We start from the raw sequence: 11959 nt of genomic DNA, 5'->3' as shown, positions 1-11959 counted from the left end.
AATTATAAATGTGAAACTATTACTAGAGAATGTTTTGATGTATATATTTTACACAAAAGAAAAAGAGACAGACATATAGGTAGATGTCTGTGAGTATTCTCAACATTGAACTTTAGTGTACTCCAATACATCACCCTCCCCTGCATCAATGACCGTTACCAGTCAGGACGTTCACCCAAGTTTAGGTGTCCAAAATTCTTATGTGAGGCTTACTATATGATTGATTCAGTTATTGTCCACATGGTAGAACTCAATCTTCAGCCGCTTCTCTCTTCTGCAGGTCAAGCTGACATAAGAGGTGGGTCCTCCTGGCCTGGACAACCCTGTCTGAGAGGCAATGATTCGCACAAAATCTCAAGTGTGGCATGGAGCCCTCATGCAAACCACAGACCCTTTAATCACTAGAGAAGTCTCAAGGATTTCAAGCTACTTTCCAGGAACTGGGGACAAATTCTAAATTCTTCATCCTACAATAATACCAAATAGGTAGTGTAGTATAATAAAAAGGAAATAAATTAGTATTGAATGAATTATGGAATAAGATTAGGTAAATGAGAAAATGGAATTTAGAATACCAATTCACACCAAAATGAATTTTAAATGAATGTAAAAATTTGTGTATACTGTATACATATAAATTTTTACATTCATTTAAAATTCATATATATATATATATATATATATATATGACTTGAAACACATAGTGGCTCTGAAAGATTTACAATGGGATAAACCAGTTCACGCCCGAGCCTGTGGAAGGAAGCGTCTCTGGTGGATCCAACTGCCTCGCGGGACTGAGGAGAAGCTTCTAGGACACACCAGTCAGACCCCGAGCGTCACGATGGGCAAAGGAGACCCCAATAAGCCGCGGGGCATGATGTCCTCATACGCCTTCTTCGGGCAGACCTGCCGGGAAGAGCACAAGAAGAAGCACCCAGACTCCTCGGTCAACTTCGCCGAGTTCTCCAAGAAGTGTTCCAAGAGATGGAAGGCCGTGTCTGCAAAGGAAAAGTCGAAGTTTGAAGATATGGCAAAAAGTGACCAAGCACGCGATGACAGGGAGATGAAAAATGACGTGCCTCCCAAAGGCGATAAAAAGGGAAAGAAAAAAGATCCCAATGCCCCTGAAAGACCACCATCTGCTTTCTTCCTGTTTCACTCCGAACATCGCCCAAAGATCCAAAGTGAACAACCAGGCTCGTCCATTGGGGATACTGCAAAAAAAATTGGGTGAAATGTGGTCTGAACAATCAGCCAAAGATAAGCAGCCCTACAAACAGAAAGCAGCCAAGCTAAAGGAGAAATATGAAAAGGACATTGCTGCATACTGTGCCAAGGGCAAAAGTGAAGCAGGAAAGAAGGGTCCTGGCAGGCCCTTCAAAGAAGAAGAATGAACCAGAAGATGAAAGATGAGGAAGAAGAGGATGAGGAAGAAGAGGATGAAGATGAAGAATAAGTGGCTGTCCTGTAATAATGTATGGAGTATGTGTGTGTGCTCAGGCAATTGTTTAGCTAAGAATGAATTCAAGTGCAGCTCAATATTAGCTTAAGTATAAAAACTGCAGAATTTTGTGTAGCTGATAAGATTCTTGGTAGAGAAAATACTTTCTTTAAATGCAAGTGGTAGTTTTTTGAGGGGCTACTACATAGTTGGATCATAAAGCTTCTGATGTTGAATGTTTCTAAAATATTTAATGGTTCTTTAATTTCTTGACTTATGTGTGGTAGCACAGCAAATTCCTAGCAATTAGCATCAATAGTAAATTTGGGGTTTTTTAGGATGTTTCATTTCATTTAAAAAAAATTTTGTAATAAAATTATGTATATTAAAAAAAAAGATTTACAATGTAGACACGAAAAAAAACTTGTATATATACAAATATAAAACCTTTGGAAGTCACCAAGAGGCTTTCGGTTCTGTGTTTTATATGAGGGAGCTTCAAAAAGTTTGTGGACAAATGGAATTAAAACATAATGGAATTTTTCATTGAAGTCCCTCATATAGTAATTAGCTCACTGGTATACGAATAGGACTGAATTATAATGAGAGGTACCATTTAGTGAATAGGTGTTCTATACATGCTGTCTTATGTTTTGTTCATAGGTTAAATATTTTACAGGTGTTATTAGATCAGAAGTCGAGTTTTTTCCTGATATTAGAGTCAATGCTCTATAGACCATGTTACATAAAGACCAACGTGGATACAATTACAGGTGAGAATAGCAGATGACAAAGATGTAAGGCAGAAAGTATCTGAAAAGGCATAGCGGGAAGGGGAGGGCTAGTTTAAAACAAAGCATAATAGAGAACAGTAAAATAGAAATCATACAAAACAGACTAAATTGGACCAGAATTTTATTCAAATGAAAACCATATCAGACAGTAAGTGTTTCAGTATGGATTATATAATATCTATTTTCCTACTTACAGCAGATAAGCAAAACCTAAATAAACTAAAAGACTCATGTACGAGAAGCGTGCCCAAGGGTCTACCCATGATTACACATACAATGTCATTTTATCAAAATCCCAAAAGATGTTTCAGTGAAATCCAGCTAATTAACAAATGCATATGGACATGCGTAGATACATATTTAGTCTATCATAAAATTGCAGTGAATACAATGATATGGCTCTCCTGTAAAGAAAGACAAATAAACCAATGCCACAGACACAGAATCTAGAAGCACAATTTGACTTTGTACTACAGTGACATTGAAGATCATTAAAAAAAACAACAACACCGAACCTTTAAAATAAACCACTTTGGAGCAACAGATAGCAACATGGAGAAAAATAAATAAATAAGAATCTAGGTAGTTTAAAGATCTAACCTATGTATAATGTGCTTGTTATGTACTTTTTAATACATCATGCACCCCTCTTGTAAGTTAGCACTGTACGCATTATATGGCTGTGCAATATTAAATGTACAAATATAGTAAATGTTAAAGTTAGAAATACAAAGCTCTTGGAAGAAAAAATAGAAGAAAATCTTCATTACATCACGGTATCAGAAAATATGTAAAGAAACATTAACAATAGGAAAATATTTCATTAGATTGAAATCCAGAACTTCTATTCATCAAAATAACATAAGAAGTAAAGCACAAAGGTAGTAGGAGAAAATATTTGCTACAAGTATCCAAAGAATGAATATATATGCAATAAGATATATATTTAATACTCTAAAGTTATCATGGATATGAGCAAAAGGAAATTTCATAAATTACTAGCACCATTCAACACTTGTACAGTCTAGCATTGTCCAGTAAAATTGAAGACATACAAACCCTATCAATCAGCAATTTAATTGCTGGGTGTTTATATTAAAATATAAGTTCATGTGCATCAGAATGTGCACAAAATGTTCATAGGCCCATGGCTTGTAATAACCGCAAAATAAGAAGAAAAATATCTATGAATAGACTAAATAAATAAATTGCGGTAGATTTGGTCATGAAAAAAACTCAACTGTATTACATAAAATATGAATGAAGTGCACAAATGTCTTATGAAAAAATGACTCATTCAAAACATAATGTTTTGAGCAAATGTTTTGAGAATGATGAGGGCAATGAATGTACAAATGTGCTTTACACAATTGATGTGTGTATGGATTGTGATAAGAGTTGTATGAGTCCCTAATAAAACGATTAAGAAAACATAAATAAAAAACAAAAAAACGGAGTCACAAAAATAGAAAAGAGACAAAGACTAAATTTGTAGAATGTGATGATTCTTATATAGGTACTAACACTCACTCGCTGCCATCAAGTGACCACCTTGTGGGTTAGGAGACCATAACTACCGATGGGAGTAGAAAGCCCAGCCTTGCTCCTGTGGTGCTGCTAGTGGTTTCAAACTGCCAACCATGGGGATTGCAGCCCAACATGTAACCACTACACCACCCGGGGTCCTATATAGGTAGAAAAGCTCTCATGAAAGGTAAAGACATGATCAGCAGTGAGTATTATTAGTGGTGTACACTGGTTTGCGATTTTGGAAAGCAAGGTTTCTTGGGTGCTGGTTGTATTCTATTTCTTGACTCGGACGCTCCTTACAGTGATCTCTATAATTATTTGTTTCACCGCGCCATGGGTGTTTTCTGCCACTTCTCTAATTTGAAAGGAAAAAAGTCACAGACATTTAAATAAGGCATTTACAAATATTAAATTGTGTGGAAAAATACCTGAAGATAATTTTAACTGAACACGTAAGGTACAGTTTTAAAGTAAATAAGTGTGAAAGATGTAAACAAAAAGTAAACACAATGTCATATTTTAAAGATATTCTATATATAAACACAAAATGTACTGGGGAGAAAATTCATTTGGTGATAACTGGAAATTTGAATTTTTTTCATTTGGGATTTATCAATCTTCGAAACGATTTAAAATATTTTCCTTTTACAATCAGAAACTTAAAAAAAAATGTTTAGCCCAAATACAAATTAAACCGTTGACAAGTCAGTATTGAACATCAGGTAGATGGGGCAGTGTAGTCTTTGGAGCCATTACAGTTGCTCATAGCGGAACAAAATTCCAGGGACCGGTTTATCTGCTGGCCAGGAGTTTTCAAGAGAAGGAAAACAAGCCATGTTCTCACAACGAAAAAATGTTTTCTTGAAACAAGAGGAATGCCAAGCTACCTTGACCTTGCAGGTGCCTTGTGGATGCTCAATAGCCATTCTTCTCTCCTTTCTAGATGCCTCTCTCCAGGCTAGGCTGAGCTGGGGTCGTGTAAATACCAGCTTTTCTGAGAATCCCGTTGGAGCATTCCAGAGATCTAGCCCTACTGCTCACTACCAACAGAGGAAGAGCACAGATGCCAGGACTGCATCCCCGATGATCAAGTTCACAGCCGTTCTGGGCAGAATCTGTCTCTGAGCTTAACAGAAAGGAGTCTCCTGGATACAGAGCTGGAGTCACAAAGGTGCCCCATACCCACAGTGGTGATTGGAACACAGAAGTCACACGAACTCACTCACACGTGGCGTCACCGTCACAACCTCTCCATACTCTGTGCCACAAAACAAATCCACACGGAGCTTCCGCCCACAAGATCACAAACCCACCCGCCACAGGAACATACAGCCACAACCGCCATCAGAGCACCCCCGACTCCCATAGGTGCAATACCACATCCAGTTACACAACCACACCGCGACCACTCAGGCACAAGCGCAACGGCAAATTCAAGGGCTTCCTACTTCCGCCCTCATAGCTCTGTACAGAGTCACAGAGATAAACTTCCACGCCGTCACCATGGTCAGTGCATCCGTTCACTCTCCCATCACCCTTTCTCAGCCCACTCCCCCACCCATTCTGCACAGCTCAGAGGTTCCCCAAACGTTCTGCTCCCACCCATGGCCCCACCTCTGCTCTGGTCTGAATGGACAAGCCCAGCTCCCACACAACTCTGAGACAAGGCCAGAAGATTTAACCCTTTACTTTAGCATTAGATTAGAAGTATGAGCCTAGAGGCCTCTGGGAAATGTCCAGAAAGCAAGTCTCCTAAAAGCTACAGTGTGGTGATCCAAAAGTAGGGATTGTACTCAAGTTAAAATAGCCACTGAACCAGTCATTGGGCCTTCCAAAGAACTGTTCCCAGTCCTCGGCATTCACCCTATAGTGACTGGCACACAGCCTCCTGGGAAGTGTAGTTCATTGACCAGTAGGCCGGACCTAGGTTAAACTGTAACTTCTGGGTATTGAGATCAACTGACTAGTGGTCAGTATATTGGTCACTATGTATTGGAATCCACTTGATGTTGGGTAAGTTTGTTTGGCCAGTGGTGACTCAGTCATGTGGTGGGAGTTGCAAAGGCAATGGTTAAAATAGCCATACTATGCAACGCACAGCATTTCAATCTTCTAAGAGGTTTAAGAGGAAAGGTGGTATGATGAATTTTTTAAAAATGTGTCCTTCCTAAATTATGGTATTTAGCTCCATCCACTATGCAAATGTTGTGCTTGTGGGCCAACAAGGAGATTGGACAGTTTCTAATAAGACAAATAAGATACATGTCCACCTGGTGGGGTAGAGCCATGTAAATAAGACTATAAACCCTACTGAAGGGGTTGGTTAGCTTTTTCCATTTCATTAGGCTTAAAACGAGCCATCCAGGAGGCAGAAGGAGGTTGGTGCTTGTTGTGGGAAACTAACACCTAGGGAAATATGACAAGGACTATATTCCCTAACTTGTAACAGAGGGAATCGAGAAAGCTTGTATCCCACAGTAGGAAAGCCACCACTTGGGTAAGTTAGAGATGAAGTCCAAGTACATTATCGTGCTTTAAGTATCATTCCCACAGATTCTCCCCTAACAACTATGCTGCCTTAGAGTGAGCACATGGCTGACTTTATCTCCCCACAGAAGTAGGCATCCTGTTGCTCTCTCTTGATCTGCATCATCACTCAGCCCCCCTCATACGTTCCCCCAATGCAGGTCTTAGTTTCCTCACCTGTGAGCTCAGGGACCTTTACTGTAGACTCCACCCACCTTGTGATGTATGTAACTACTGAACATGCATGTCTTCACTTGATCTTAGCCAAAAGGCCAAGAAGCGATGAATATGCATGTCTTATGGCTACCTATAAATGTCCCAAGAGAGTAAAGGTTCTCGCCCCTCTCCCCCTTCCACATGGACCATCGAGAGGGGCTGAGGTGAGCATGCTACCATAAAATGTGTCTGACTCCTTTATTCTCTGACTTGTTTATTCTCTATGACTTTGCTATAATCTTTATATATTCTCACCGTACAATTTCTTCTAACAGTTCATTATCTCCAAGAAGCAATGGAACACACCTCAGGTCACTATGCTGAGAACTTCCTAAACCTAGGAGACAGAGAGCGAGCGAGGGCTGTAACACTGGAGATGGTGCAGGACAGAGGGAAGCATCCACAGCAGAGAAACAGCAGCAGCAGCAGCACCAGGAGACTGGCGAGGGACGGCACAGTACATGCCGGGGTCCAAGGAGCAAAGCAGGTATAGTGGGTGTGCTGACCCAGGGGGCAGAAAGGTGAGCGATTTGGGACCAGGGCTTGCTACCTGAGTGGGGTGGCCCTGGCTTAAAAGCTTTGCAACACTTGCCCAAGAAAGGAAGGGGTACTGAATTTAGGGCCAGGGAGAGTGGTCTGTCTGTGGGCATGGGTGGCAAGTTGTTCTGTCTGACCAAAGAACGGATTCCAAGTCATCCCTGATCCTGAATTCTAACTTGGTACTTTCCTAAGAAACCCCATACTTGTGAGTGTTGTCTGTGACTTCTGTGTGCCCATTGCAATGAATTATTGAACCCAATAGAGGAGTGCTGACATGACAGGAGGGTTCACATATAGGAACTGGTAAAAATGCTGGTGATAGGAGGCACATCTGGCCTGGGCTGTTGGTGCTGATGATGATTCTCCTACTTGTGAAGTTAGGAGAGGATCTCTGAAGCACTGCCACACCATTTTTACAGGAAAAACACTATGTAATTGGTATAATAAATAGCTTAAGGCATTTTCCCCCTATGAAGACATTTATTGTGAAATCAAATGCAAAACCAGTACAATTTTAAAACAAGATACTTTGTTTGGGAGATGCATCCAGTACCTTCTCTCCAGATACCAGTACTTTGGGAGACCTTGGTGGGGCTAACATTTAGAAATGGAATTTCTGAAAGCCACCACGGACACTGGTCATAATTAAAAGTTGTTCAGAGTATACTATTCAGGCATGTGATTCAGGAGACTCAGCACGACACATTAGTAATTAGGGATCAGTGCTGAGGTATGGGTAGCTTCTTTGTATAACTTGCTTTTTGAAAGTAAAGTGCTGTCTCATCTATTTCTGAAACATTTGGCATCTTTACTTAGTATGCCCATTTTTAAGGCACTTCAAAGATTTACAGGCCCTTTATTACATGATTGTGTTATGCTCCATTTTTAAGGTGATAAAGTATTTACTTCATTCTTTTTTCAACTGGTAACTTCTGCATTGGTACGAACTGTTTCTTTATTCATCAGACGTCCTACCTAAAAGCTCCCACAGTCAGTCTGAATGTTGGGATGGTGTTTGAATTTTAAAGTCCTGCATTATTTTCCCACAATAGTTCATAATATACTGCCAAACTACACGAAATTCTGAAGAAACAAGACTGGTGTGGGTGGTGGGAAGAAATTATGACTGAGAACTGAATTTGCCCCCACAATTTTCTTATAGGCCCGGCCGGCTCTTTTAAAATTTCAATTAGTGAGTTCTTCGGTCATCTTTCTGTATTCCAGAAGACCAAACTCACTGTCGAAGAATCAATTCTGACCCCCTAGGACAGAGTAGAACTGCCCACTTGGGGTTTCAGAAACTGTAAATCATTGCCGAGCAGAAAGCCTCATCTTTTTCTTGAGGAGCTGCTGGTGGGTTTGAACTGATGACCTCATGGTTAGCAGCCCAACTTGTAACCCATTACACCACCAGAGCTCCTTTCTTTCTTTTTTTTTTTTTTTATGTTGGATCAGATTTTTTTTTTTCCCTTTGCTTTTTTTTTTTTTTTTAACATTTTATTAGGGCCTCATACAACTCTTATCACAATCCATACACACATCAGTTGTGTACAGCACATTTGTACTTCATTCTCAAAACATTTTCTCTCCACTTAAATCCCCGACATTAGGTCCTCATTTTCCCCCTCCCTCCCCACTCCCCCTCCCTCATGAGTCCTTGATAGTTTATAAATTGTTATTCTGTCATATCTTGCCCTGTCCTACATCTCCCCTCACCCATTTTTCTGTTGTCCGTCCCCCAGGGAGGAGGTCACATATAGTCCCTTGTAATCGGTTCCCTCCTTCCTACCCACTCTCCCTCCACCATCCCTGTTTTGCCACTCACACCACTGGTCCTGTAGGGCTCATCCGCCCTGGATTCCCTGGATTTTCAGTTCCTATCTGTACCAGTGTACCTCCTCTGGTCTAGCCAGCCTTGCAAGGTCGAATTCGAGTCATGGTAGTGGGAGCGGGGAGGAAACATTTAGGAACTAGAGGAAAGTTGTATTTCTCATCGTTGTTACATTGCACCCTGACTGGCTTGTCTCCTCCCCGAGACCCCTCTGCACAGAGCTCCTTTCTTTCTGTACTAACACTCTCCAGTTTTACTCAGATTCCAGGAGATTATATTCCTCCCCCATTCATATTCATGACTTATATGGTCAGTTCTTATGTGGTCTTTCAAAACTCTTACTGACTCATGCAGATATTTCTTTTTATTACATTCAATTTTCTCTTTCCATTGTTAAGAGCTTCAGAGTTTCATTGTATTTCCACATCTCCCATTTTCATTTACTTTCTGCCGTTATATCTCTGGATCCTTTCACAACCACCCAACATTGCTTAGCTTGGAAATCTCTGCCACTTCCAGCTCCTCTTTCTGCCTGCTTTTTATGTTATATTTGTTTTTTGCTTGGATCATCAAATTGGTTTAAATTGTTTAAAAAATAAGATGATAATGAAAAGGAAGTTTCCATTTCACTATTTCTCTTCCCCACAGGAATCTCTTGTGACCAGTTTACGTAAACTGCTTTTTTAATGATTATACCAACACATCCATACATATAGCTCATTGTCAAATGTTAGTACACTAAAAACTGTCGAATACCTTGTGTTTTACTATTATTAGTTATACCACGACTATGGTAGAAATCTGGTGGCACTGTTGGTTAAGCATTGGACTGCTAACCACAAGGTCAGTGGTTCAAAACCACGGACTACTGTGCAGGACAAAGTTGAGGCTCTTCTCCTATAAATGTTACAGTCTCAGAAACCCAAAGGGGTAGTTTTTCCTGTCCTATAGAGCCTCAATCACATTATTAGACTTTTAGATGTGACCTAAAGCACTCTGGCAAACAAGGACACTCCTATCAGGCATGACATTCCATACACTTTTGCATAGTCATATTCCTTATTTACATTATTAATATGCTTTCCAGTTCATTCCACCACTTGTTTGCCAGTTTGTTATACTCTGATGGCTTGTGTGTGACTGTGATACTGAAAGCTATGTCAATGGTATTTCAAATATCAGCAGGGGCAACTAAAGTGAACAGTAGAACTTCTAGACCAATGGTTCTCAACCTGTGGATTGTGACCCCTTTGGGGCTCAAACGAGCCTTTCACAGGGGTCGCCCGATTCATAACAGTAGTAAAATTACAGTGACGACGTAGCAACAAAAATAACTTTCTGGTTGGGGGGGGTTCACCACCACATGAGGAACTGTATGAAAGGGTCGCAGCCTGGGGAAGGTTGAGAACCACTGGTCTAGACTAAGAGCAGACAGCAAAGAAGGAATGGGCTGTCCCCGTCAGAGGAATTAGCCACTGAAAACCCTGTTTTCTAAACATTGTCAGTTACTGCAAACCTCATGAACCAACGCAGAACATTGTCAGAGACTGTGCCAGAATGCGAGCACCTCAGGTTGAATGGCACTCACAATAAGACCGAGCAGGAGTTGCCTTCTCAAAGTGGAGTCGACCATAATGACTACGAGGGAGTAAAGCCTGCAGGACCTTCATTTGCTGATGCGACCTTACTCAAAATGACAACGGCTGCAAACATCAATGAATAATGGGAACATGGAATGTATGAAATGTGAATCTAGGAAAACTGGAAGTCATTAAAAATTAAATGGAACGCATAAAGATGGATATTCTAGGAACTAGTGAGCTAACATGGACTGGCATTGGCCATTTTGAATCAGAACATCATATGGTTTACTATACCAGGAATTACACGATCAAAAGGAATGCCATTGCATTCATAATCAAAAAAGACATTTCAAGATCTATCTTGAAGTACAAACCTGTCTGTGATAGGATAATGTCTATCCACCTTCAAGGAAATCCAATCTGTAGAACTATTATTCAAATTTATGCACCAAACACTAATACTTAGTGATGAAGAAATTCAGCAATTCTACCAAGTCTTCAGTCTGAAACTGATCAAACAGGAATCAAGACACATGGATCATTATTGGTGATTGGAATGCAAAAGCTAGAAACAAAGTGGCAGGTACAGTAGTTGGAAAATCCAATGTGGATGATAGAAATGAAAATGGACATTGAATGATAGAATTATGCAAGACCAACAACTTGTTCATAGCAAATATGTTTTTTCAACAACACAAAAGGTGACTAGACACATGGATTTCTCAAGATGGAGTCCACAGAAATAAAATTGACTATATCTGTGGGGAGAAATGGTGAAGAAGCTCAGTGTCAGTAGCTAAAACCAGCTTAGGGGCCAATGATGGAACAGACCATCTATTGCTCATATGCAAGTTGAAGTTGAAGCATGCTACTTTAAGGACTAAGGTACACCTGATGGAAGCCATGGCGTTTTTAATCACTTCATATGCATATGAAAGTTGGACTTTGAATCAGAAAGGCTGAGGAGCTGGAATGGTGAAGATTGAATAAAATCAGATGCATTTAAACTGTGGTGTTACAGGGAAGGAGCATTAGAACTGATTTTGCTATGGAAGTATATAATATATAACTATCATATCACGAAAACTACTAATAATGGTTGTACAACAATCAATAATGGTTGTATAACACAAAGAGTATAAGCAATGGCACTAAATTATACATGTAGAAATTATTGAATCGGAGGATGTTTTCTAGTGTATATTTTTGCCGTAATTGAAAAATAATTACATGAATAACAATGAGTGTAAGAAAGAAGAAAATGTTCTAGAATTGATTGTGGTGATAACTGTATGACTCTTTTTAATGATTGAATGGTATGATGTGAATGAAGTGCCAATAAAAGTATTAAAAAAATAAACTATGTCCCCCCCAACTACCAGGACCCCAATTCTGCCTTGCAGACCTGGCTAGACCAGATGATGCACAGCTGTACAGATGGGAACTGGAAACGCAGGGAATCTAGGACAGATGAACCACTCAGGACCAGGGGTGACAG

At 40.0% G+C, this 11959-nt stretch overlaps 1 pseudogene; it reads left to right on the top strand.

Moving 5' to 3' along the window:
* The first annotated feature begins 841 nt into the window (after positions 1–841).
* LOC101641173 lies at positions 842–1456 on the top strand (annotated as a pseudogene).
* Positions 1457–11959: the final 10503 nt, after the last annotated feature.

Source organism: Echinops telfairi, unplaced genomic scaffold (assembly GCF_000313985.2).
Source record: "Echinops telfairi isolate 266 unplaced genomic scaffold, ASM31398v2 ScPeMD7_655;HRSCAF=1070, whole genome shotgun sequence".
Classification (NCBI taxonomy): Eukaryota; Metazoa; Chordata; class Mammalia; order Afrosoricida; family Tenrecidae; genus Echinops; species Echinops telfairi.
Note: the sequence above shows the minus strand (reverse complement) of the source record. Positions and strands in the feature narration are given on the sequence as shown.